General features: G+C 51.7%; 3 long non-coding RNA genes across 4 annotated transcripts in view; 1 reads left to right on the top strand and 2 right to left on the bottom strand.

Annotated features, from left to right (window-relative positions):
• The window catches only part of LOC103553117 (uncharacterized), a 52,896-nt gene that overhangs the window by 27,284 nt on the left and 459 nt on the right, over positions 1-25,153 (bottom strand). The window lies entirely within an intron of this gene.
• Positions 794-24,125, bottom strand: LOC103553115 (uncharacterized). Of its 2 annotated transcripts, none has more exons than XR_011534114.1 (6): positions 23,831-24,125; positions 8,732-8,810; positions 8,411-8,573; positions 6,235-6,327; positions 5,865-5,946; positions 794-1,036 (listed from the first exon to the last, which is right to left on the bottom strand). It is a non-coding gene; the product is annotated as an uncharacterized lncRNA (long non-coding RNA). The 2 variants fall into 2 exon arrangements; XR_011534115.1 differs by lacking the exon at positions 23,831-24,125 and adding an exon at positions 22,998-23,821.
• LOC139080013 (uncharacterized) lies at positions 16,950-24,412 on the top strand. The gene is made up of 3 exons (XR_011534118.1): positions 16,950-17,101; positions 17,980-18,861; positions 20,224-24,412. It is a non-coding gene; the product is annotated as an uncharacterized lncRNA (long non-coding RNA).

Below are 25,153 nucleotides of genomic sequence, written 5' to 3'. Positions count from 1 at the left end.
TACTCCCCACATCAGATCCCTCTCATCCTTCGATCGCTTTGTGTCCTTTTCTGCCACCAGCTGGAGGAAATTCTTGGCTTGTAAAGGGCTGACATAACTGAGTGAGGCCCGTGTGGATAATCTCCCAATTTTAAGGTCATCTGATTAGTAACCTTAATTACATCTGCAAGAGCTCTTTTGCCAAGTGCTGTAACATAGTCACAACAGTAACACCAGGGCATGAATGCCATGGGGACCATTTTAGAATTCTGCACACACCATCCTCCCACAGACGTGAGCTCTACCCTTCCTGTGTGACTTCCAGCTTCCTGCTTGCTGCCCCGCCCTCTTTCCTGGACCAGGAGGTTCCCGGCTTGCGTCTAGGAGGGTTGTTCGTTTCTTGGTTTAGTTGGAGGAGGGAAAGGAAGTTAACAATAAGGGGAAAATTTTTCGTTTTTCTCTAAATTTTACACCTTTCTTTTGGTTTTCTTCTATTATGGAGCTCAGAGAAATGGAGCAGGCGACACGGATGACCTGCAGTACTGCCACCTGAGCCAGCCGGTGCAGTGGCTAAGAGCCACTCTGGAGGGGCTGACTGAGGGTGAAGCCTGGGTCTGTGGCTGGCGAGCGTGACTTCGGACAAGCAATCTATCTTTCTTGTGCCTCAGTCTCCCAGTTTATAACATAGAGGTAATAATAGCTAATAGTACCTACCAGACAGGATTTCCATGAGGAGCACGTTTGTCGAGATATGTAAAGTCCTGAGAACATGCCTGCCACATAGCGCTAAATAAGTGTCAGCTATCAACATCTGTAAAATGTGAATAATCATGGTAAATATTTTATTGCTTTGTTGTGGAGATTAAATGAGTTCCTCAGTTCGACCCAGAACCAGGCATGCAGTATACACACTCAACAAAAGAGAGCCGTTATGGAGGCTGGCCGGGTGCCGTAGTGGTTAAGTTCACACATTCCGCTTCAGTGGCCCGGGGTTCACAGGTTCAGATCCTGGGGGTGGATGTATGCACCACTCATCAAGCCATGTTCTGGTGGCATCCTATATACAAAATAGAGTAAGACTGGCACAGATGTTAGCTCAGGGCCAATTTTCCTCACCAAAAAAAAAAAGCGACAGAGCTGTTATGAAGCTCACCCAAGAACTTTGAGGGCATTGGAGCAGAGCAGAGCTCCCTTGGCACAATTTGGATGCCACAGTAACTTGCAGAAAACTCGTCAGTGGCTGCCTGTTAACCTCGAGATAAAGCCCAAACACCTTAGGGAGTTTTAGAAGGTCCTGCAGAACCCAGCAGAGATCTCTTCAGTCTCATTCCTCCACCTTCTCTGCTCACTCCCCAAATAGAGTCTTCCGTAATCATACTGAACTCTCCTCAATGCCGCAAATGTTCCAGCGGACCCCTCTCCTTTGGGCTCTGCTGGGGGCCCTCTCCCCCTCCCCCTCCTAGCCCCATCTGCAGCTGGTTTCTAGTCATCAGGCAGATCTCAGATGGGAAGTGACTTCCTTCTGGGAGCCACACTTGACCTCTGCCACCACACACACACACACACACACTCCCTTCCAGGTGTATTGTCCCTCCTCAGGCCTGCCCACAGCCTCCTCTGTTCCCCCTATCGAAACGCCTCAAGCTGTGATGGAACAGCCTGTTAACCACCGCCCCCACCCAGCCCCCACCACACTGTACTCTCCAGAAGGACGGACTGTTTATGCGTAGATCCCCAGCATGTATTTCAGTCCTTCTTTGTGGAAGGAAAAGGGAAGGACATTAGAATGAGCATCAGCAGACGGGCCGTGGTCCCAGATCTGACTCTAACTAGCTGTGTTCTGCGGACAAGTCAGTCCCCTCCCGGGGCCGTAGTTTCTGCATCCGAGAAGCGAGGATTGGACCTCGTGACTCTAACATCCCTTCCTGCAGTAACAGCCCATGAACCAGGCTGCCACTAATATCTAACGCAACCGTAGGCCCCTGGACTTGGGATGTAGCTGCATTTAGAGATGGAGCCTCTTTTCAGGCCTCTTCACTGCCTTCTTGGGACCCCCACTCCTGGGACCAACACCGGTAGAGATTGAACACTCATGCCCTTCCAAGTTCAAGTCCGAGGACAGGCCCTGGTATGAAGAGTAGGCTTCCCCCGCGCGCCCTCGCATTTAACAGCTGTATTGAGATATAATTCACACACCATACATTTCACCCATTTCAAGTATAAAATTCAGCTTTTTAGTAGATTCACAGATATGTGCAACCATCACACAGTCAATTTTAGAACACTTTCATCATCTCAAGAAGAAACTTCATATCCTTTAGCTATCACTCCAAAGAATATTCTTGCGAACATACTTTCCTCTCCCTCCCTCCCTCCCTCCCACTTCTCCCTTCCTCCCTCTCTCTCTCTATTATTTGTTTTGACTTGTACATTGCAGGTTGAGGGAAATACTGATCCTCAGGAGAGTGCAGCTCTTGTAAATGTCACCCATCCTTTTCTGCCTAGAGAGAGAAACTGACTAAAAAGGCATTCTTTACAATAGACCCCAGGAGCTGGTCAGGTGAGAAGAGAGAGAAGCAGTGGCTAAATCTTTATTCAGCTTCCCCCAGACAGACAGACAGACAGACCCTGCACGCAGAGAAGGGACTGGAACAGGCTGGGGGTCGACAGCTGCTGCCCCCCACTTACTGTCTCTTCAAAACTTCAGTCTCCCTCATTGCAAGAGCACCCAGGGTTCTTCCACACAACTCAAGCAGGAGTTTTTCAGGAGCTATTTTCCATATCCTTCTCACAGCACAAAATGTTTTGAGAAGAAAAAAACTTGAATGTTTAAAACCAGGTCCTACACTGGTTTTAGGATGGGGCAGAGAGTGTGTCCTCAAACAAGCAGATTATAGGGTCAACTTATATGTCCCAAAGGGAGGGCTGCCCGCACCGCTGCCCAGAAAAAAACCCTATCATCTACCCTGAAGGGGCAGGCAATACCGAGACTCCCCGGGGCAGCTGTGAGCTTTGGAATCGCACAGACAGATGTCCGAATCCCACTCCTGCCTCTTACCATGGACGTAAGCAACCTGCAAGTTACCGAGACTTCTGGGTCTCCATGTGCTCTTGTGTCAATAGAAGGATACTGTCTGCCTCTCAGCATCGCTCTACCTCCACAAACCCTAGCACTGTGCCTCCTTTCGCAAGCATCAATTTTATTTCCACTGAATGGGGAGTAACCCTTCCTTTACGTGACACAGCTCACTAGCCCAGTCACCAGCCCTTCCAGGCATGGAGCCACGATGTTGGCCACCATGTCACGGGGGTTCCCATATTTTCATGATCATTTGGTAAGAGAAACACGGATACCACTGGGCTTTTCTGGGTCCACCCTGCTTTACATGTGGAACCCGACAAGGTGGAGTCCATGGGAATGAGTGTGCACCCTGCCTGCCCAGGACCCACCCCGACCTGACACACCGTGTTCACGGGGGTCCATTTAAGAACATCCACATCCAGATCTCAGCAAGGGAAGCTTGGGGTCTAGAAGGGATGACAGGATTGTCCAAAGCAGGCTGAATGGACCTGGGGGTGCAGAGTGCCAGGATGGAGAGGGACAACCAGGAGCACTGGGAGGGGGAGGGCAGGAAAGAGCTGGAAAGGGTGCTGGATGCGAAGCGGGCTGTGTGGGACCCTTGGAAGGGGCAGGATTCCTGGTGAGTCCAGCCACAGACCTTCACACGCTAAATACAAAAGGGCTCTCAATAACAAACGTACTTCCTGCCACGGCTCAGATCAGCCTCCTTTGCGGGCAAGGGAGTTTTGGAACTCCATAGTGTGGGAGGGGGAAAGGGACAGAGAGCGGGTGTTAGAGTAAAGCCTGAAGCTGGGTGACGTTTACATACAGGGCGAGGGGCCCCTGGTCGCTGCAACGCACTCAGCATCCCCACTGAGAAGGCTCCAGTCCTCCTGGGCTTCCATCTCCCCCAAAGCAGAGGGCACGCTGGCCACAGGCTGGTTCTACAGGAATCTGCAAAACGTGCGTCTCTCATGGGGTGGTATTTCTCCCCCTTTTTCTCTTTTCCCACACTTTTTCAGATAAAGGCCCGTTCCTCCACGCCTCGGTTACGCATATTGGTTCTGACAGCTCAGATTAATACATCAGATGCGGTGATCCTCGCTGGCGACAGGCCTTGTGACCCTATCCGTGCAATCTGCCTCCCTGATTGAAAATCTCTGCGCCTCGAATTGATTCTGAGTTTTATAAACATCCTGCAGCCATGATCCAAGGAAGCCACCGATGAAAAAACCTGGGAAAACTTAATTTGCCTTCCCCTGCCCCAGCCCCTCCAACCAGCAGGGCAGCAGGGCGAGACAAGCAAAGGGGTTAAAAGGAAGGCCTCAGAGTGGGCAACCTGGTAGGCTGAGAGTCTCAGGGACCCCCTAGCAGAGCTGTGCCCCCTCGTCCCTACCAAGCCCTGCCTGCGTCCCAAAATACAGTTGGAATGGTCCAGTGCGAAAGAACCTGATTAGGCATGAAAAGGCCTGGGTTGTCTGGCTCTGCCACTCACTAGCTGTGCGACCTTGGAAAACTTCCTTAACCTCTCTGAGCCTTGGTTTTCTCTTTATGAAATGGAGATAATAATAACCGCTCTGAGCAATTCGACAGGATTGCTGTGGGATGGAGTGAGATGATGCATTCTGAAGCGCTGATGAAATGCAGGGATTCGTGACTGGTTTTTATGATACACTGGGGAGACGGAAGAAGCAAAATTGGCAAATGTTGAGAATTGCAGATGCTGGAAGACAAGTATGTGGGGGTTCACTAGGCTTTTCTCTCTAATTTTGTGTATGTTTGAAAATTTCCAAATTAAATTTCTGTAAACGATATACATTGAGCCATAAAGTACCTAAGTTTTATAAGTGTGTGTGCTGTGTGTGTGCATGTGTGCAGAGAGTAGAAGCCACTTCCCAGGCACCCTCCCCCTTCTCACACATTTCAGGGTCTCTAGAACTGCCCCTGAACAAAGTCCTAAAAAATAGTGATGGTAAGGCTAGCTTCATGGCGTGGTGGTGAAGTGTGCACACTCTGCTTCTGCAGCCCCAGTTCACAGGTTCAGATCCCTGGCGCAGACCTACACCACTCATCAAGCCACACTGTGGCAGTGTCCCACATGCAAAATAGAGGAAGACTGGCACAGATGTTAGCTCAGGGCCTATCTTCCTCACCAAAGAAAAAAAAAAAAAAGTAGTGATGGAGATGAATTTGGGTCAACATGGAAAGATGTTTGTGATACACTGTTGGTTTAAAAATTAGGTTGTAAAACATACAGGGAAGGAACAGTTCCCTGAAAAGGGATCGGCATTAGGAAGGGGCAGAGCTGTCTGTGAGGATTCTCCCATTCAGAGCCCGTCCAACTTCCTCCACGTGTCCCCGGCACCCTCCCTGGGCCTCTCGCACTCAGCGTGTGGGACAATCGTTGATCTGTTTCCCCGCCGTCTGCTGCATCGCACCTTGAGCCCTCGGCACACAGGCACTGACTGTGTGCTGGTGACCTCGGTCCCTGGCACCCAGCACAGCACACAGCACAGTGTTGACTAAATCAGCAAATCCATTCCCCACAACCACTCAGCCACTCGCTGGCTTCACGACGCTAAGGCCTCCCTCTGCCTTCCAGCACCTTCTGACAGGCTGCTTCCCCACAGTGCGGCCTCCTGGGCCCGGTTATCCACCAACCATCAGCCGATTGCGGGAGACCAGCACCTCCACGTAGCGTTCTCAGAGGTGGGGGGGCGCATCTCAGGACCCGGTCTTTGCCCAGCACGCCCAGGTGATTCTGACAGACATGCACACTCTGAGTGGCCCTGCCTGACTGCCGTCAGCAGGAACCAGTCCTTACTTGTCAGCCTCTCCAGCGTGGGTCCAAACAGCGACAGGAATCCCCTGACAGTGGCTGTCCCACTTGCCCCCCGACATTGATCCTGCAAGGGAAGGAACCCAGACTTTCCTCCAAACTTCTCCAGGGCCTCAGGGTAACCCCAGGGGTCCCCCCACCCCCACAGAGAGATGACCCTCTCCGTCCTACTATGGCTGCCCACACCGAGCTGTGCCTGGGAGGGAAGGTGCAGGGCCAGGAGAGGACGGATGAGGAGGATGGAGAAGCCGGCTCCCAGGTGAGCCAAGAGACACCAACCCAAGGCCCGCCCGCAGTAGGACCCAACTTTCGGCCCCAGAAGCCCTCTTAAACCACTGAGGACCGTCTTACTGACCTCACTTCCTCCTGGTGGAGGCCGATGGGCAAGAACGTCCCGGCTCAGCAGCCTCGCGGGCAGCTCTCTCCCACTTGTCACCTCCCTAGGGCTCTGGAGAAATAACGAACAGGGGCGCCTCCTCCCTTACTTCCTGATCTCTCCACTTCCCAAGTCAGCACAGGCCAAAACGCTCTCTGGCTCGCCTCCTTCAGTGGAAGTGAAGCTACTCAGTCACTGCGAACTGTCACCAAATAGACAGCGACAAAGAGACAACATGGGCGCCTTCAAATGCCATCTGTCTGGAGCGCTCTCCCCTGCGACCCGACCTACCTGGTCCCAGGTGTGTGCTGTCTAAGGAAACACGTGGCCCTGGGCTCAGATCCTTGCTCCTCCACTTACCACTGTGTGACCAGGGCAAGTTACTTAATCTTTCTGTGCCTCGGTGTCCTCATCTACAAAATGGGAATGATGATTGCATTGACCTCAGAGGGATGTTCAGAGGAGTCACTGAGTTACTACTTGGAAGTAAAGCGTCTGATCTGACTGTGCGTCTAGCACAGCGTCTGGCACGTAAGCTCTGTGTGTTAGCTACCATCATCATCACCATCATCGTCACAACTGTTACTGTTTATTAGGAACCTTATTTTAGGTTCCTAAAAATTAATCTTTTTCTTCTCTCCTTCTAAATCCAGCTTCCCCACCTCTTCATTTACCAAGAAGTCTGTTCTCAAAGTCCAAATCGTTTCTCAAAACTAAAATATGATTTTTCTTTCTCCAGCTCTCTTCTTCCTACAGGCCAGACTCATTCCTCCATGGTGTTTTATGACCCTCAAGACATTGGATTTTCTCCTGAAAAAGCAACAAATGTCCTTTGTTCATCCACGGGCTCGTATTAATAATCGCTGCCAGTTTACAAAGCTCTTTTACTTACACGGTGCCATTAATCCTCCACGGAGGCCGGAAATGGGAGGTGGGTCGCCCAGGGCCCTTTCCTTTTCCGGTTACAGCTTGTAAATGGCAGAGCTGCACTTAGACTCCTGGCCTGTCTGACCCCAAGGTCAATGTTCTCCAAACCCCACTTGCCTCCATAGAGACTCAGGAGACCACCCACCCGAGGACCCTGGCGGAGAAGAGAAGCCTCTTCCCAGGTGGCCTTGCCCTCCCCGCACATTTGCAGGCTCTAGACCTGCCTGTGGGGCAGGCCTAACTGGAAGATGGTGATGGTGGATTGGGGTCAACATGGGAAGATGTTTGGGATACATTGTTAATTTTTAAAATAGGTTATAAAACATTATGTACAACAGGATTTCATTTTTTGTGAAAAGACACACACCTACACGCAAAGAAAACAGGCTGAAAGGATATATACATTTGGTGCTGACAATGGTAGAAATAATACACTTTTTAAATTCTTTTATTCTGTCTGTATTTTCTAATTTTTCCATGAGACACATCATTGCACTTCTAATTTAGAAAAATTAAGACTCGGGGAAGTGGACACCGATGCACAAACGCTTTACTGTCCACCCGATTCACCATCCATCTCCTCACGGAGAAGACACGCACGTGCGGAGGTGTCGCGGCTCTACAGGGCTCTCTGCACGAGGCCCGGATCCCACAAGGCCACGCGGCCTCTGTCCAGGAATGCCTTGGTCTCTCTCAATGGCAGAGTGAGACCAGGGATGGGCGCCCACATCCGCAGGTGAGAGAGAAAGAGCTATCTCCTTCATCACTAACATGGCCAAAACACTACACGTCTTATTTCACACACACCGCAGCCTGCGAGCTGAGTCGGGCAGGCATTCTTCTCTCCGTTCCACGGACGAGGGAACTGAGACCCAGAGAAGGGGAGGAACTTGCACAAGATCCCACAACAGGAAGGACCGCGTGTCCATAGAGCCCAGGCTCCCTGGCACCAATTTGCTTCCCTCACACCAGTTCCCGTTGACACTTTCGACGGCCCAGGCTCTTGTGGCAGGGATTTGAGGAGCCACACGAGCCCTCCTGTTACCCAAAAACTTCTCCCCTGGGGCCTGCCTGGGAGCTTCCCGCCCCTCGCTGGCCTTAGAACTCGCCACTGGAACCACCCCTAGCCAGGTGGCTGGAGAAGAGCCCAGCTATGTCAGTCCCCAGGGCTGCCAGAGCAACACACCCCGGCCTGGGTGGGCTACACAAAAGGAAGGCATTGTCTCACCCTTCTGGAGGCGGGGTCCAAGGTCAAGGTGTGGGCAGGGTCGGTTTCTTCAGAGGCCTCTCTCCTTGGCTTGCAGACGGCCGTCTTCTCCCTGAGTCCCCACATGGTCGTCCCTCTGTGCATCTGTGTCCAATCTCCTCCTCTCGTGAGGACACCAGTCATACTGGGTTAGGGCCCCCCGCAATGACCTCATTTTAGTGACCTCTTTAAAGACCCCATCTCCACATACAGTCACATTCTGAGGTACCAAGGCTCGGAACTTCAACATATGAACTTTGGGAGATGCACTCCATCCCATAGAACCAGGTAAAGTCCCCTTACCTGCAAGGGTTTCCCGCCCCTCTCCTGCTGGCGCTTCAGCAGAGACTGGATGACACTTATGCTGGTAGCTCCCTGAGTCCTGAGGAAGATGAGAGGCCAAGAGGCAACAGGGGAGAAAACCCGAAGGGACAAGTCCTAGGATTTGGGCAGCAGATGCAACATGAGGGAGCTGGGAAGTTGGGTGCTGAAGAGGGCAGGTCCGCCCCAGGCTGGTGTGAAAGGAAGAGGCTGGACCGGGGCCTCTGATGGCCCCTGAGTCCACGGAGACAGTCCCTCCACTGGCGAGTGAGGCAGGTGTATTGTAAAACATTTTTGCTGATAAAAAAGGATGATTATAGGACAATTGCTTTTCTAGGAAGAAAAGAATTAGAACAGTCTGGAACTATAGATGAGTCACTTCCTTATCAGCAAGAGAAGGAGAATAGACCACGTGGTTTCTAACTTCCCTTCCAGATCAAATGTCTTCAGATTCTAAGACAATGATTCCTCCTTACAATGTCTCTGGAACTCATAAAATTTTTTCCAGCACTGGCACATAGCTGGTGCTCAAACAGATTCAGCTTCTCCGCTCCATGCGCTCCCTTCCGTTCCCATGGCATCCTCAGTCCCCGGCTCCCGTGCCCGGGTTAAATAACAGAAGAGAGAAAGCACAGAGAAACCAACAGTTCATGCCAGAAAAGGCATATGTAAACAGGAAATGGAAAACTATCCACGTGCACCGGCATGGCTGAGGGGCCTGTCAGCTTCCGAGGATCTGGAGCCAGCCTCTTCTGGAGGCAGCGGGACAGCCACAAGGGGAACAGGAAGTGACATGTTCCCAACCCTGAGGACCCAGCCAGAACTTCTCTTTGCTCCACCACCTCCAGGGATGAAGGCTCTGGTCTCCATTCTGACAAAGCTCCATCACCCAGCGCACATGGCTGCAGCAGGGGGAGGCGGGGCCGGCATCAGGGCACCAGCCTCTTCCCAGGGCTGCCTCGCAGCTGCCATGGCCCAACAAGTCCCCAGAGTGAAGTGAGACAGCCCATCTCGTCTCTGCGTTCGCCAGCTGATTGCTCCCCCAGATGAGCCTCTGAGCACCTCTCAGGCTGCTGCAGAAGCCTCCCAGGTGCCACGGGGTATGGGGAGAAAGGGCAGCTCACAACTCGCCCCGTGAGACAGAGCTTCTGTCCCCAGACCAAGCTGAGCCCTCAACACAACCTCACAGCCGGGGACGAAGAGGCTGGAGGAGGAGGTGGTGCCCAGGGGGCCAGTGAGGAGAGGAGGCTCAGCCACCGCTGCTGCCTGCACGGTCAGAGCACACGGCCTCAGAGCCCGAGGTGCCCTTCCCACCACGCTAAGCAGCACTGTCCCAGGTGCTGCCATCCCTGTACTCTAGGTTTGGAAGCCGAAACTCATGAGTCTGAATAACTGAGTCCCCTCTCCCTGTTCCACAGGCCCTGTGGAACCATCCCAGGGTCCACACCCCACCTCATTCTGTTAGAAGCGAGTTAGGACGCAACAGAAAAGTCAGTGGCGTAAACCTCACTCAGCGACGCAGGCTCCAACACCACTGCTTATTAGCAGGTGACCGAGGACAAGTCAGTGACCTCCTCTGTCTTCAGTTTCCCTCGGGATTGTGTGAAAAGCAGTGGGATTCCGTTGTGAGAGTCTGCAGTGTCAGACTGATTAGGTTTGAATCAGAGCTGCCACTTCTTAGATGTGTGGCCTTGGGCAAATCACTTAACCTCTCTGAACATCAATTTCCTCAGTTACATAATAATGGCAACAACAACTTGTGTCTATTTGCACATATCCGTGTCCAGTCCTTCATGTAGATTAGCTCATTTAGTCCTCACCACGACTCCAATGAGAGTATGCTTCTCCCATTTTACAGACGAGGAAATTCACCTGAGAGGTGAAGAAACCTGCCCAAGGTCACACAGCCAGTAAGAGGCAGTGTGTAGAATTCAAACGCAGCTCAGTGTGACTCCCCAACCCCTGCCCTTCATTTACGCTGCAAGACCGTTCGTTCCACGGACTGCAGACAAACATTTAAAGCATCCGGCACGGAGCAGGCCTTCACTGAGTGGTAGCTATTGTTGCCATGAAGAATGTGGCAGGGCTATTTAACCTACAAACCAGTTGTCCCCCTGGTACCTGGATGACTATCCAGGTGGCACCAGATGAAGCAGATGGGTTGCCCCTGACTAGATGGGGTTCCCTTAGACATGGATCTCAGGCATCTCTGTTGCTCCCACCGTGACAGACACCTGTATCACCTTCCCTTCATTGTCCTTGTCAATCACTATCCTGCAGTCATCCACATCCTACCCTCCAACGTATTGAAGTCTTAGCCCCAATTCCAGCCTCTCTCTACCCAAAGTGCTGCCATCATCCAGGGTGACTTCGATCTCTGCTTGGATGACCCCTTTCCAAACTGGCCCCTCGGTTCCTTGACTTCATTGCACTGAGCTGTCCTCCCACTCCTCTTTATCCACTCTTTTCCAAGTCAACATCCCTGAAGTCATCAAGTTACAGCCCGTCAGCCTTACTGCTTTCTCATCTGTCCTTCCCAAAGCCCCTGGATCTTTGCCCCACCAAGATCTTCAGTCCATAAACACATATACACCACTTTCTCCCATTAGCCCCCTTCCGTCTTCACTTTCTTCTCTCTCCTGCCCAGGTTCCATGCCCCATCACTTCAATCTCTCTTGCCAACATGCTTAACTGGCTTACCCAACGTGCTTGACTTGGATATCTTGGCTTTACCCAAGATCCTTATATCATACATGCCTGGCCAAACCCCAAGTCAGAGAACCCAAATGTTCGAACCCCATAGCTACATTGGAATCACCAAGCACACATCAATAGAGCAAATCCTATAGGAGGAGAGACTGACTTCCCTATGGCCCTTCAGACAAAATCTGAAAACCTTAACATGACCTTCAAGGCCCTAGACAAGTTGCCACCTACCTCTCCAGCTGCATCTCATTAATCCATTCAACAGATAATTACTGAGCACCTACTCTGTGCTTACCAGGCACTGTGCCCCTCTCCCTTGCATCTTAGCTCCAGCCATGATAATCTTCCTTCAGTTTCTGAAATGAGATCCTTCTCACCCCAGGCCTCCCTCTGTTTAGAAGTCTTCTTCCCCTGACCAGTACACTATCGTTCCCTCTGCAGGTCCCAGCTTAAACGTGGCTTCCTTGGAGCAGCCTTTGTTGGCCTTCTAGACTAGATTTGGTGGCTCTGCCAAAGGGCATGCATAGCACCTGTGCATTCCTCATTATGGCGCTTTTTGATAAGATATGCTTAATTGTATAATCTGAATTGCTCACTCCAAGGCTTGTATCTCCAAGGCTGGGTAAATTGTTTTTTCAAAGAACAGAGGGACATATAGCAAGTTTTAATAAATTTCTACAGAAAGGAAGACTTTGCTGTGGAATCACTATGCATGTATCTTGGGCCATCCCATTTGTCTGTGCAGTTGGCTCACCAGATCAAACTAGGCTGCTGTCCACTCCTAACCCCAGTGCGCCCCCTCCTCTGCGGCCTCTTCAAACAAAGGAGGACTCCTCTGTCCCCCAAAGGAAGCCCCAAATCTTTCAGGGCCCATCTGAGAAGAGTATATAGAAGTTCCACTCCCACTTCCTCTTGGGTCCCTATTGGGCTTTGATGTTGGGGACCCCCAAGGACAAGAGGCTAGAGCATGGCATCTTTACTTTGACCTTCTTGTGCCCAAAGGCCAAAGCCAAAGAGAAGCCCCATGGGGCCCACCCACACCGTCTCCATCTCTCGCTCCCCATCCCTGCCCATGAGCTCCTGCTCAGCAGTCCAGTCTCTACACCATCTCCTCGCTCTCTCTCACTCCCCCACATTTACTTATGCATGCCCTCCAGCACGCCATTTTGCAGCAGCAAAAGTGTGGGCTAAGGGTCAGGAGACCTGAGAGGGTTACATGCCAGCTTGGGACTTGTTGTGAGATTTAGGGCAAGTCACTTAGCTCCTCTGAGTCCTGCTATTCTCACCTGTAAAAATGGAGACAGTCATCCCTACCCGCCCCCCGGCTGTGCTGTGGGGGAGATGGAGTAAGAGACACCAGACTCTTTGTGGAGTTCTCTGTAGATGCTCCATACCACAACCTGTATTCTCCCCATCCTTCCTTTGTGAAGTCTCCCAAATGACCATGGCCCATACTCTTCCCTAAGGAGTGTTGTCATTTAGGGCTTTCCTATTCACTGGGATTGGGAAGATGTAAATAAATGTTTCCAATGGAAAAAATAGAGTGAAAATGTTTAATTATATGTTCTGAGAAGTAGTGATAGTAGTGGGACCTACCTGGTAAGCCACTGTCATGAGGATTAAATGAATTAATATGTTATGAATATGAATATAAATATATGAACATGAATATGAATTAATCCATATGTATATGAATTAAATGAATTAACATAAGCACTTAGAACAATGCTGGGCACACAGTAAGTCTAAAAGAGTATTTGCTCTTTTTCTCATCATCATTACCATTATCTGCTGACACCCCAGAAAGTGACGACAACGGCTGCCTCTGAGAAGGGGGACAGAAGACTTCAGGGACAGGGAAGGCAGCAAATTTTCTTTTCTGTGCATATTTCTGTACACCTTTTAACTTTTAAACCACTTGGATGCATATGACCTATTAAAATAAACTAATGTCAAATTTTTCTTAGTTGCAAAAGAACAGTATAGCCGGCATCCATGGAGCCCGGAGTTGGTGACAGCCATCCGGCTCTTGGTCATCTCCAGCCCGGCTCCATCAGTGGCTCCCAGGTCTCCATCTTTATCACCATGTTGGCAATGTTGTCCACTGAGCCATCGACCCAGCACAGAGCTCAGCAACCTGAGACACCAAATCATTTAACCTTCACATCCAGCTTGGGAGCTGGGGAACACCATCGTCTCCATTTTAGAGATGAGCAAATGAGGAGCCCAAAAGACAAGAAACTAACCCAGAATCCTCCAGATAGTCAGTGGCAGATCAAGGATCAAGCCAAGGTCTGGCTCCTGAAGCTACACTCTGGACCACGCCTCGTTACTGTCCCAACTCCTCCTGCCCCCATCCCCCTCCCGCCCAGCCAGTTTGTACATGTCCTGGCCCCTCAAATGTTCTAGAGAAAAGGGCCTATGTCATCTTCCTTTCTATTCTCAATGCTTTTCCCTTCCCGCCCCAACAAATAATAATGTTTTCCCCAGCCCTGGGCAAGAATGGGCACTTGTTAAATATTTGCTGAATTGAATTAAATTAAACTTGTCCGGGCCACAGTGTTCATCATCATTATCATCATCACAGGCAAATATTTCATGAAGTGTCTACGTGGTGCTAGCTTCTGGAGAAGATCCATAGATAGATACGTTCTGGCAAGTCTAGAAAGAGCTTCTGGATAACACTTCAGGGAAGGGAGGAGGGGTAGGAATTGACTGAGCGCCTTTGGAAATTTTTGGGGAACTGCGTTTTCTCCCTCCCCATCGACACACACCCATGTACACTCACACGTAGTATCCTCTGTTCAGATAAGGTGTTTCAGCCATAAATCTTTCACGGTGGGGCAAGAGGTCTTATTTAGCAATTACAGAGCTGCTATTGCACGGCAATTATCGACTCAACGAAGAAAGGAACTCAACCTGCCTGTCTCCCTTATCTCCAGGCTCTGGTTGCCGTTCCTGTCAGAACCGGAGCCAACAGAGCCGGCAAGCGGCCTTTCAGGTTTGACATCTCGGAGGCCCAGCTACATGGGGCTGGCCCTAGGGCCTGGCAAGGTGCTTCCACACAGAACTGGGACTGGGCGCCCTCCTCAGATGGAGGGGAGGGAGTGTGGCTCTCAGAAGACCCCTCAAAAGCAGAGGATTCTCCTTCACCCTCTTGCTCCTTGGAAGAAGGGGTCCACCCTGCCCTGTAAACCAGGAATCTGGTCCTTCCAGGCAGCCGGGAGTCAGGAGCATTTGCCCCCAGAGCTTCCTCAGAGAAGGGGCCAGTTCTCTGAGTGTTCCAGATGCCAGAATAAGCGTCGTCATTGTGGGAACTAACCTGTGCCCATCTCCACAACTTTTGCAAGATGCCTGCTAGCTATTGTCTCAGTAGCTACTTTTTCACAACAAGCCCAGGAGGTCAGCAGGGCATTAGACCCCTATTTTTCAGACGAGGCACAGTGAGAGGAAGTGAACTATCCAAGACCCCATAATTAGTTAGTAACTTATACTAGGTTGGACCACTTCTCTAAGGCCAGCAGGACATTGGCACGTGGCTGCCTTGCCTCATCGCAATCTCCAAGCCTAAAATCAGAGGGGTTCTGGCCCACTTTGGGTCCCACATTGTCTCTCCTTTCTCTCAGTCTTGCTCTCACTCTCTGTCTCCCTCTGAAACCATCTCTCAAACCTCTCTGCCCCTTTGCCCAACCAGCAAAGTCCCGTCAGTAATTTTGTCAGCATTGAATCTCATCGCGTCCTACAAAGTTCCCAGGTGACCTGAAAGAGCGCTCTGGTTCACTTCGTGGGCAAAGGCAGGGGGGCCAGCGTATCTGCTCCAGGAAGAGTCCCTCCCCTCCCCGGCCCGTGGCCCTGACTCGAGGCTTGAGCTCCACAGGATTGAATGGTGTCTCTCTCCCTCGGCGCCCTGCACACAGCACGGGGCCTGTACTCAGTGGGGGCTCAGAAGCTCCCCCCGCGCCAGGCTCTTGGAACTGACAGTTCTTAAAGCTAGTTTGCCTTCTAGTGTTTTCCAACTATGGGGAAAAAATCAGAGAACAAACAGAAGGAGCAGGTGTTGTGTTTAGGGACCACTTTCCCTCTGTCTGGCTACTTTCCTTTTTTAAATCTGTCTGCTGGTCTTCCATTTTTAAACCTGTCTGACTCCATCCATCTACCCAGTCCTGCTCCCTGACAGGTCTGACAAACACACTCTGGACTGTGGGCATGTGGTTCTTGGTCCAGAGCAGAGGAATTCGGGAAGCAGGGCCCAGCCCTTGCTGCCCTGCAGAGTAGGCACCCAGCATGATTTCAGAGGGTGAGAATCATGACTCCCTGCACAAAAATGCATTGCCTGTCTTCTCATCAGTGCTAGAGAGTCTGCTGACAGGGAACAAAGCCCAGCTCTGTGCAACCAGGGATGAGGCTACAAATCAAATACATCTGAAAGAACTAAATATTGACTTAAATTTAGACTAGGGTGTAAATGACTGCTAGCAGATCCTTTCCTGAGAGCTAATTGATGACGATACCTGAAGAGAGGGGTGAAGGCAGAGGAAGAGAGGGAATGACAGAGTAGAAGCTATTAAGGTGCTTCTCCCAGTGGAGACCACTGGACTGGGAGTGAGGAAGAATCCTAGCCCCAGCTCTGCCTGTGGTTTACCTGGTGACTTTAGGAATGTTGTTCCACCTCTTTGAGCCTCAGTTTACAAATCTATAAAATGGGATAATTAAATTAGATAACCTCTAAGTTGCTTTCAAGATCTGGCAAACTCAATTATTTCGGTTTGGCCTCCAGCCTATTCAGTTCTGTCTTCTTAAGCTCGCATTGTACTTGTAACAACCATTTGTCATGAATGTGCCTGAAAATGCCCATTGTTCAGACCAGGAGTCAAATAATGCCTCCCAAGTAGATTTAGAAACCAAGGCGATCACAACCTTGAGGAACATAAAGAGAACGGAAGACTGAGTCCCCATATCCCTAACAGGAGCTGGGGCTCATTAGGCACGAAACAAAACTGCACCGGCACACAGGAAATTACAATAATCCCTCAGATTTGTAGAGCGATTTACCGCTAACCATCCTCTTTCATACCCGTTATCTAATTTGATCCTCTCTACACCTGTGTGAGGCAGACAGGGCAGGAATCATCGCCCCATTTTGTAGGTTTAGAAACCGGGTCTCCGCTGAGGAACAGCAGCAAATAAGCAGCAGCCAGGACTCAATCTTCAATCAACTGATCCCTCGCCTCTGTGCCCCCATGACCTCGCTCCTGCCTCCTGTTTTCATTTTCCACCTCTGGTTCCAGGTCCAAAAGGGAGCTGGTAAAATTCAGAGGGAGAGAAACCCAAGCAAGTCGCAAAGGCACTGCCCGAGGACCCCCAGCAGCTCTGTCTGCTCTTTCCAACCTCACTGCCACAGTGACCTGGGAGCCAGCTCCTGGTTTTTGCTGCTGCCTGCCTGCAGCGGCCTGGGCTGGGACAGCTCCTTGTCTGGGTAACTCGGTGACCCGCTAGTGGTGAGGTGGCCGCAGCCAGCAGCAAGGTGGTTGGCCTTCCCACAGCCGACTTTCCAGTGAGCTCTGCTTCGCCACGGCCAGGTTCACTCTGAGAAAATTGCAAAGCAGGGAACTCCTGCTTATGACTAACAGAGCAAGCAGGACAGAGGTAAGAACAAACCCAACCAGGAGAGGGGGCGGGGGAGAGAGAGAGAAAAAGAAAGAGAGAAAAAGAAAGAAAGCCGCTTTAATAATAGGATAATTGCCCTGTTTAGGATTACAATCTGCCAGCATTTCACGAAACTTTATGACACGTGATGACAAGTTAATAAGCCGGATACCTCACTGTGTGCCTCAAACAGAATCCCCAGCCTCCTTGTCCAAGGAGATAAGCCCCACGGCCAAAAAAAACGAAACCCATCCAGGTCTGGGGGAAGGGGCCAGAAAGGTGGGGAAACTGGTTATTTCTGTTGTCAAAATGGCCCCAGCAATAAATCACCATTAATAATACTGTCATCTATCAAAGAGGAGCTCTGGCTGCTAAGGCCTTTGAAGTAGCAGCACCTATAATTTCCCACATTTAAAAGGTACCTTTATGCGTCTGTCATGCTGGAGGCCGACAGGAGCAAGCCCCTGGGGGGCTCATACTTCTGCACGCCCATCCCAACGACAAGCCCATGAAGCTTGCTCACCCGGCATGGCCGGGCGGCCAGGCCTGTCTCTACTCCCTCTGCCACAAATTTGAAAGGCCGCTGGGCTGCCAGGAGCCCCAAGATGCAGGCGCAGGGGAGTGCAGGGAGAGGCCACGCGTCCAGGCAGATCCAGGAGCTTCCAGCCCCACCGAGAAGCTAGCCTCCTCCTCCATGACAGGAGTGGCACCTGCCAGCTTCCCTCAGCACTCACCCCCCACGAACGTCAAGGCAGTACCCCTCAAGGAGTGGACCTTGTCTTCAGGGTCACCTAGGAAGCGCCCAGAGAGCCTCCCCAGACATAACTAGGTGAGACTCTTTGTGGGGGGTATGGTCATGGACTCTGCATCTTTCACAGGCCCCGCTAGAAGAGATTTCCAAACACAGAAGTCTGAGAAGCGCTGGTCTGTGGCTCCTTCCCGTCGGCCAGACCAGGAACCTGGGAGCTGCAGAAGCACAGCCATGGCTGCTCCTCCCGGTCTCAGGAGGAAGACTGAGAGGAACCTGTGTTAGCCAGCCCTGGCCGCCATGACCAGGGACCGCAGACAGAGTGGCTTGAACGACTGGAACGTGTTTCGCACACTTCTGGAGGCAGAAGTCCAGGGTGAAGGGATCAGCAGTTGGTTCTTCTGAGGCCCCACTCCTTGGCTTGTAGATGGGCCGTCCTCTCCCTCTGTCATCACATGGTCTTCCCTGTGTGCGTCTGTGTCCAAATTTCCTCTTCTTACAAGAACACTAGTCGCATCAGATTAGGGCCCACCCTAATTATCTCATTTAAAATTAATTGCTTCTTTAAAGACCCTATCTCCAAATACAGTCACATTCTGAGGTGCTGGGGGTTAGGACTTCAGCATGTGAATTTTGAGGAGACACAATCCAGCCCATAACAGAGCCCTAAAGCTCAACACAAGGATGAGCCCCCACCCCAGATGGACCAAAGGCCCTAAAGCCATCCAAAACACTGGCAATATCCAGGATAAATCTCCTGAATTAATTGAGCCAAGCCCTCTCATGCCCCGTGTCACCTCACGGGTGATGTGTCCCTAGTTTTCAGCAGACCCAGCATGCCCACATCCTATCCAAGGGAGGACGGTCTTCCTGGTTCCTCCAAGGATGAGGTCCTTTTCAATGTGACTGAGACCAAGATCCCAAGGTGTCTCCAAAAGTGACGTTTATTGAGTACATGTATGTCCCCAGCTCTGAGGACTGATGCTGTCTTGTCCGTACAACCACCTATGAGGTAAGTACAAATGACAAAACTGGGAGGTTATTTGCCAAGGTCAACAGCTAGCAAAGCCCAGCCTGGCCTGGAGCCCAAGGCTGTGACTCCAAATCCCACATCTTCATCCCCTTTTCTTCTCCGCCTCCTCTTCACACATGCAGATGCTGAGCCGTCAGCCCCAGCCATCTGAGAGCCTGCTGAGCTGCTAGGAGTTAAGGACTAGACTTAAACATAAGAGGCCACAATTTTGGAAAAATATCCCACAGATAAAAGCAGCCTTAAATCCCCTACAAAACGTTAAAGGTTTAAAGCTACTTTTATCTGTGGGCATTTTTCCAAAATCGTGGCCATATATGTTTACGTGGTTTATATAAGCACATCTGCAGTTTATCAACAGCAATGCTGTGTGCGTTTGTGCTGTGAACCCGCCCAGGCTGAGTTCCGGGGAACCCACACTAGACCCCAGGTCTCTCCGCCCACGACTCTCCCTTCTGCCATCAGTCCCTTCCCTTCCCTGGGCCTCAGTTCCTTATGAGGAGATGAAAGGGTTAAGTGAAGTTATTTCGCCAGCACTTCCACCTCTCAGGGAAGCCCTGAAAAGCCAAGACAGGGGTGAGACTTTGCCCAGAGAGTGCTTTGACCCCTTCCCGAGAACTGAAAAGTCAGCCCCAAAGCCTCTGTGTGTCTAGAGGCAAAGAGAGGAACGTCACGGCCTCCTACGCCTCAGTATGAGAATTCCTGCAGCCCAGCGTCCCCAGGGGAAGGAAGTCTGTCCAGGGAGGGACGCCCTCCCCAGCACACCAGCTCCTCCGTCCAGCTGCTTCTGAGTCCTCCGGCTTCCTTTCATTTTCCCCACCAGCCTTGAATTTCCTATGCGTGTCAGTCACACATTCCCGGGGGTGTCTACGAAAACCCAAAAACCTGCAGGCTTTGGCTCCACAAATGCTAGAAAAGGGTGAGGAGGGGCTGCCTCAAGCTGAGGGGCCCTTTCTGGATGTTTCGAATCCTGAGGATGGTTCCAGAGGCCCTGAAACTCTGCTCTTGGTTGGGCGTTGGGAGAATGGCTTCGTGGTCTGGCCTTCTTAAGGAGCCCGAGTTGCGGGACTGTGAGCAAGCCCTTCATCCTTGGAGCCTCAGTTTCTTCTTCTGTAAAATGAGGCGGGTGGGTTCAAGGGTTCTTGAGGGTGCTCATAACTGAGTTTCTGTCTCACCCACCCCCATCCATCCACCTATGAAGGCGTCCATGAAGCATTTTACAACCACGCAAGTAAAGGCACACAGCACACACACACACAACACACACACACACGCAACACACACACACACACACACACAGAGGGGCCGCTCCTGCACCCCTCACACTCGCCTCCCCTCTCACAGGCTCTGCTTTCTCTCCCCAACACAAACAAGCGTGTCTCGGCCTCCAGAAGCAGCTCGGAGGAATGGAACGGCGGCAGTGGCTCCCGAGAGGACAGCTTCTTGGCAGAGACAGGAGTGGGTGGAGAAGAGCGAATTTTTTCCTTTGAGGCCCAAAGGGCTGTCAACCCTCTTCAGCTGCCCTGGGGCCTGACAGCCACAGAGATTTACGACCTGGACAGCTTTGATCCAGGCCTCTGATAAACATCAGGAACAGCTCGCCCCTAAGCCCCGGAGAAGGAGGTTTAAGGATGGGAATGCAGCCTCCTGGAAAAAGAGAGCCAGAGAGGGCGTGCCCAGGGACAGGTCGGCCTTCAAAGTCCTCTCATCAAGCTGGATCCCTGGGTGGGGTCAGTCCTAGCCCTTCGGGGAGAGGGTACAGGATTCGGGGCCCAAAACCACAGGCAGCACAGCTCACCGATGCAGAGGGCCTGCTGAGGTTAATCCTGGAAGGGGTGGAGACGTTGGCCTGGGCCTCTGAAATTCTCTCACACTTGCTCACCTGTTCTCCCAAACACATTACCCATGTTTCTCTAAACAGAGCTAGACCAGAGGGAAAGAACCTGATAAGATTTGAGCTGAGAAGGGCACGTTTCACCCAGCAGGCCCTGTGGGTTTTCTTGTCCCAGTGCTTGTTGTTGATACTGTTGTTCTTAGCAATGACGGGGCTGGTAAATTGCTGGATTATGTTTCATCCCCGCCTCCTTTCAGAAAGGACGTAAGGCCAGGACAACCTCCACAGGGTCACAGAACACTCGTGGCTCTTCCTCTTGCCCTCAGCTTGACCCCTCGGGAGCACAGGGAATCCATAGGTCCTGGGAGAACATCTCCAGCCGTGCAATTGAACAGAGCCTCATCGGAGCAAAGGGGGAGCCAAACAGTTTCATCTGAACACCTCCCCAGATAGGTCGCCTCAAGTGCAAAGTCACAGCTGCCTCCGTAACCTACTCCCCTTGGGACAGTGGCCTCGGCTGTCACAGTGCAAGGCACACAGGCAAGGTCTCTGCGCTCTGGGCTCCACAGCGTCACACAGACGTCAGGAGACACCCTGAGAAACTTGCAGCTCTTCCTCCTGCCCCACAAGCCAGCCTGCAGGCCGTGCACGCAGGAGTAAATGCATATTTGCTGAGCACCAAATTGGGTCTAATGACCCTGGCCTGTCTCACAGGGTCATCTTGAGAAATAGCTGATGTCAGACGATGAGCGTGAGCAGCTGCTCTCCATTTGCACTCAACAAGAGGAAAGGGCCTTAAATTACAGCGGGAGGGATTAAGGTTAAACATTAAGAACAGCTTCCTGGCTGGGAGGGCTGTGAAACACCGTAGGCTGTTACCCAGGGACTGCTGGAGACGCTCCTGTTTCCACGAGGCTGAATAAGAAGGAGGTTGACGTGCCAAGGCAGTTTGATTAGGACCTTTATCAGGTCGTCTGGCCCATCCTCCTGAAGGCGAGGGCTTGGGCTAAACACCCACCAAGCAAGGCCTTTCTGGACACAGGATGACCTCTACAGTCAAGTGCTGTGATTCTGAAAACGTCCCCACACTCTGCACAGTGAAAGGAGAGCCCAGAACCATTGGCGAGGCCGCCCTCTGGGGCCTATTTTCAAGCCTTTGCCAGCAGTGGTTAACAATGAGAGGGGGCAGTGGGGTGGTTTCCAAACTCTCTGGAGCCCAAGACAGTTATTTACCAGCCAGCACTCCCAGGGACAGAGAAATAACAAGATCATAACACTTTACTGCCAGAGGAACGATCGACCTTTCTTACAGATGGAGAGACGGAGGCCCAGACCTGGGCAGTGCCTTTACACAGTTACTTTGAATCGGAGCTGGGACTGGAAAAGCCTGGTTAGGAGCCTGACTTTACCATCAACCAGCTGTGTGACCTCAAACTAGTGCCCTAACTCCTCTGGCCCTCAGTAGCCTCATTTACAAAATGGGGACGTTATAACTATTACCCCCGTTCGTGGGGCACCGTCTTCAGTTCTAGAGCACTATAGATCTCAAGTTTCTGCTCTATCGTGACTCTCAATTTGTGATCCATCCTGTCCGTCTCGCTGCCTTAAACACAGACCTCTAACTGGGAAGTGGTTCTTTTAAGTTTCCAGATTAACAGAAAAATAAAACCTCTGATCTTTAAGACCAGGAAAGGTATATAATTAGCCTTAGTCATCCTCTTATCTACGTCTGCCATTTTGCAGATGAGGAGATGGAGGGTGCCTGTGGGCACTCCAGAGAAGACAGGAGAGAACATGCTAGAAGGGATTGGGCAGGGAAGGGAACTCCGAGGGTAAGCTTCGTGGACCTTCCAGCGCCATGGGGAGCCAGCCTGCTCCCTGGCCCAGTGATGATTTTCAGTGCATTAACTTAAAACCCTAGGAAGTGTCTCCCCTCTGTAGCCCGCCCCCATGATCTGATGCAGGGTTAGCACCCAGGGGTCCTGGAGAGCCACTGATGAACCTGATGAGTCCAATGTGGGGGCAGGAGGTTTGTTCAAAGGTTTGGCCTTCCCAGCCCTCCCCTCCTGCCCTCCTGCCTCTCACCTGCTCCAGCCCCTCCCCAACACACTCACCTTTCGGCTCAGTCCCACCCCTGTCTGTAGAATCAGTCTCTACCCAGGCAAGAGGGACTAAAAGACATGCAAGGACATTTGGTGAGCAGCTCTTATTTGCAATAGGTAAGCAATTTATTTTTATTCGATCCCCTCTCTAACCAGCATGCCAGATCATTATCATTACCCACCTTTTAAGATAAGGAAACCAAAGGTCAGAGAGGTTAACCAAGCTGTCCTGGTCACACAAGAGCAAAAGCAGCAAATCTGGGGATCACACCTCAGCCTCTGACTTCTGAAGCTTGTCCTCCTCTCCTGGGCAGCTGCTCCCAGCTTCTTCCTGAATGCTTCTGACATCACTTGCCGCTTCTGATGCCACAGTCTTCACCTTGTCCCCAGGCCTGAGTCCCCTTCTTAGTGGAATTCCGCGTCCCCTGGAGTTGGCAGAGTCCCCTCCCTATTCCTCAGGTCCTGGAGTTCCGTGATGAATAACAGAAATCCCTGCGGTCACCTGCCTACCTAGACTTTCAAGCTTCCAGATTCTCCATCACTGGGAGCCTCCTGCCTTTCAGGAGAGGCCGGCCCCTCGCTCTGCTTTGTGGGTGACCACCCTGCCTGTCACGACATCCTTCAGGTTATAAGCTATGCCTGCAGAAAGGGCCTCTTCTCAGGGTCTGCTCATCCCGGGTACTTTGCGTGCCTGCTCTCGAACGGTGCCAGATGCTCCTCACTCAGGCCCTAACTAAGATACTGCAGCCCAGCCTCCTGAAGACCCCCCAGAGAGGACCACAGCAGCAGAGCAGCTGGGAGAGCAGACTTGGGAGTCAGACTGACTAGCTGGGAGCTCTTGGGCAAGTCCCCCATCTATGCCTCAGTTTCCCCAGCTAAAAACGGAAATATGAGTCCCTACCTCATAGGGGTATTGTGAGAATTAAAGAAGTTAATGTTTGTAAGCAATGAGAACAGAGGTTGGCACATGGTTAGTGCAACATACATGTTATTAAACAAAAGTCAATGCTTATACCTTCAAATTTTAAAATCACAGACCAGGAATCCAGTCCCAGGCTTGGAGAATCTCAAGGTTGGAAGGAGGCACCTCCCTCCCCATACAAGAGTCCTTACACCCACGGCACCCGAGGGTGAGCATCAGCCTCTGGAATACCTGTCAGGACGGGGAGTTCACTACCTTACAGCAGACTCTCCCAGTGTTAAACAACTTCAACTTGTTTTTTTGTTTTGGTTTGTTTTGGTTTTGCCCTGAGCTAAAAGCAGCCTGCCTGGAGCTCCCACCCACTGGCCTGAGACCTGAGACGGAGCCTGCTCCCTTCCATGTGACAGCCCGGCCCCACATTCCCTTCTCACCCCTGTTCTGGGCACCCTCAGCTGCACACCATGATTTACGGGCGGTTTCCATGCTGGCAGGGGATGCAAACCAGCCTGGCTCATTCTTGCCTGCTTCCCGCACCTTTCCTGCCCGAAGCCCCCAGGCCGGCATACCAGCACGCACGCCCGTGTTGACAGCTCCCTGGGCAGCTCAGCCAGGCAGGGCGTGGTCCCGAGCCAAGTGGATGGCGCCTGGGGACAAAGTAGAGAGTGTGGGCTCTGAGTAGAGCATGTAAGTCCACGTCCAAAGACGGGGAAGGGAGAAGCTTTTCCAGAATCGGCCTTAACATGGGGCCATGGGGCCTCGGGGAGCCAGGAAGTCTCTCCCCCTCTTTAAGGTCCCGTGCTTTGTGATTAGCACTGCCCTCTTCCTCGATTCCTTTATTCAATGTAAAAATTGATAGGAGAGATAATACGTGAAGCCTGTAATACTTTGGTGCAAATAACACTGACATTTTTGGAGGGTAAGTGACAGAACAGGGTGCCTGGGGAGAGAAAAGATTCTGGAAAATGGAGGAAGCTCCCTCCACCTCTCAGCTTGCCCGGAATCACTGAAAAGGCGAAGACAAAGAATATTTATTTCAGGGCCTGCTGTGTGCTAAGCGTTGCCCATCACCATCGACCTGGATGAATATAGTAATCCTCTAATACCACCACGAGGCAGATTCCCTCTCCATTGACCAATAAGGAAACCAGGACTCAAAGTCCGGCGGCGTGCCTACAGTCACACAGCTAAGAAGTGGCAGAGCCAGAACTCAAACTCAGCTCTGGCTTAGTGCTACAGCCTGTCCACTTTCACCCGCGTGACCAGACCTCACTGCCTCCTCGTGCTCCCCGAGCGCTGAGGGCCTCCGCAGCAAGTGGACAAAGCTTCTCCCTCACACACATGCGTACACACACACATACACACCTGCAGGCACACCCGTGGGCTCACAGAGCCTCCCCAGGACCCAGGGACCCCGCG

Source organism: Equus przewalskii, chromosome 28 (assembly GCF_037783145.1).
Source record: "Equus przewalskii isolate Varuska chromosome 28, EquPr2, whole genome shotgun sequence".
In the NCBI taxonomy this organism is placed as follows: Eukaryota; Metazoa; Chordata; class Mammalia; order Perissodactyla; family Equidae; genus Equus; species Equus przewalskii.
This window is presented reverse-complemented; position numbering and strand designations above follow the sequence as displayed.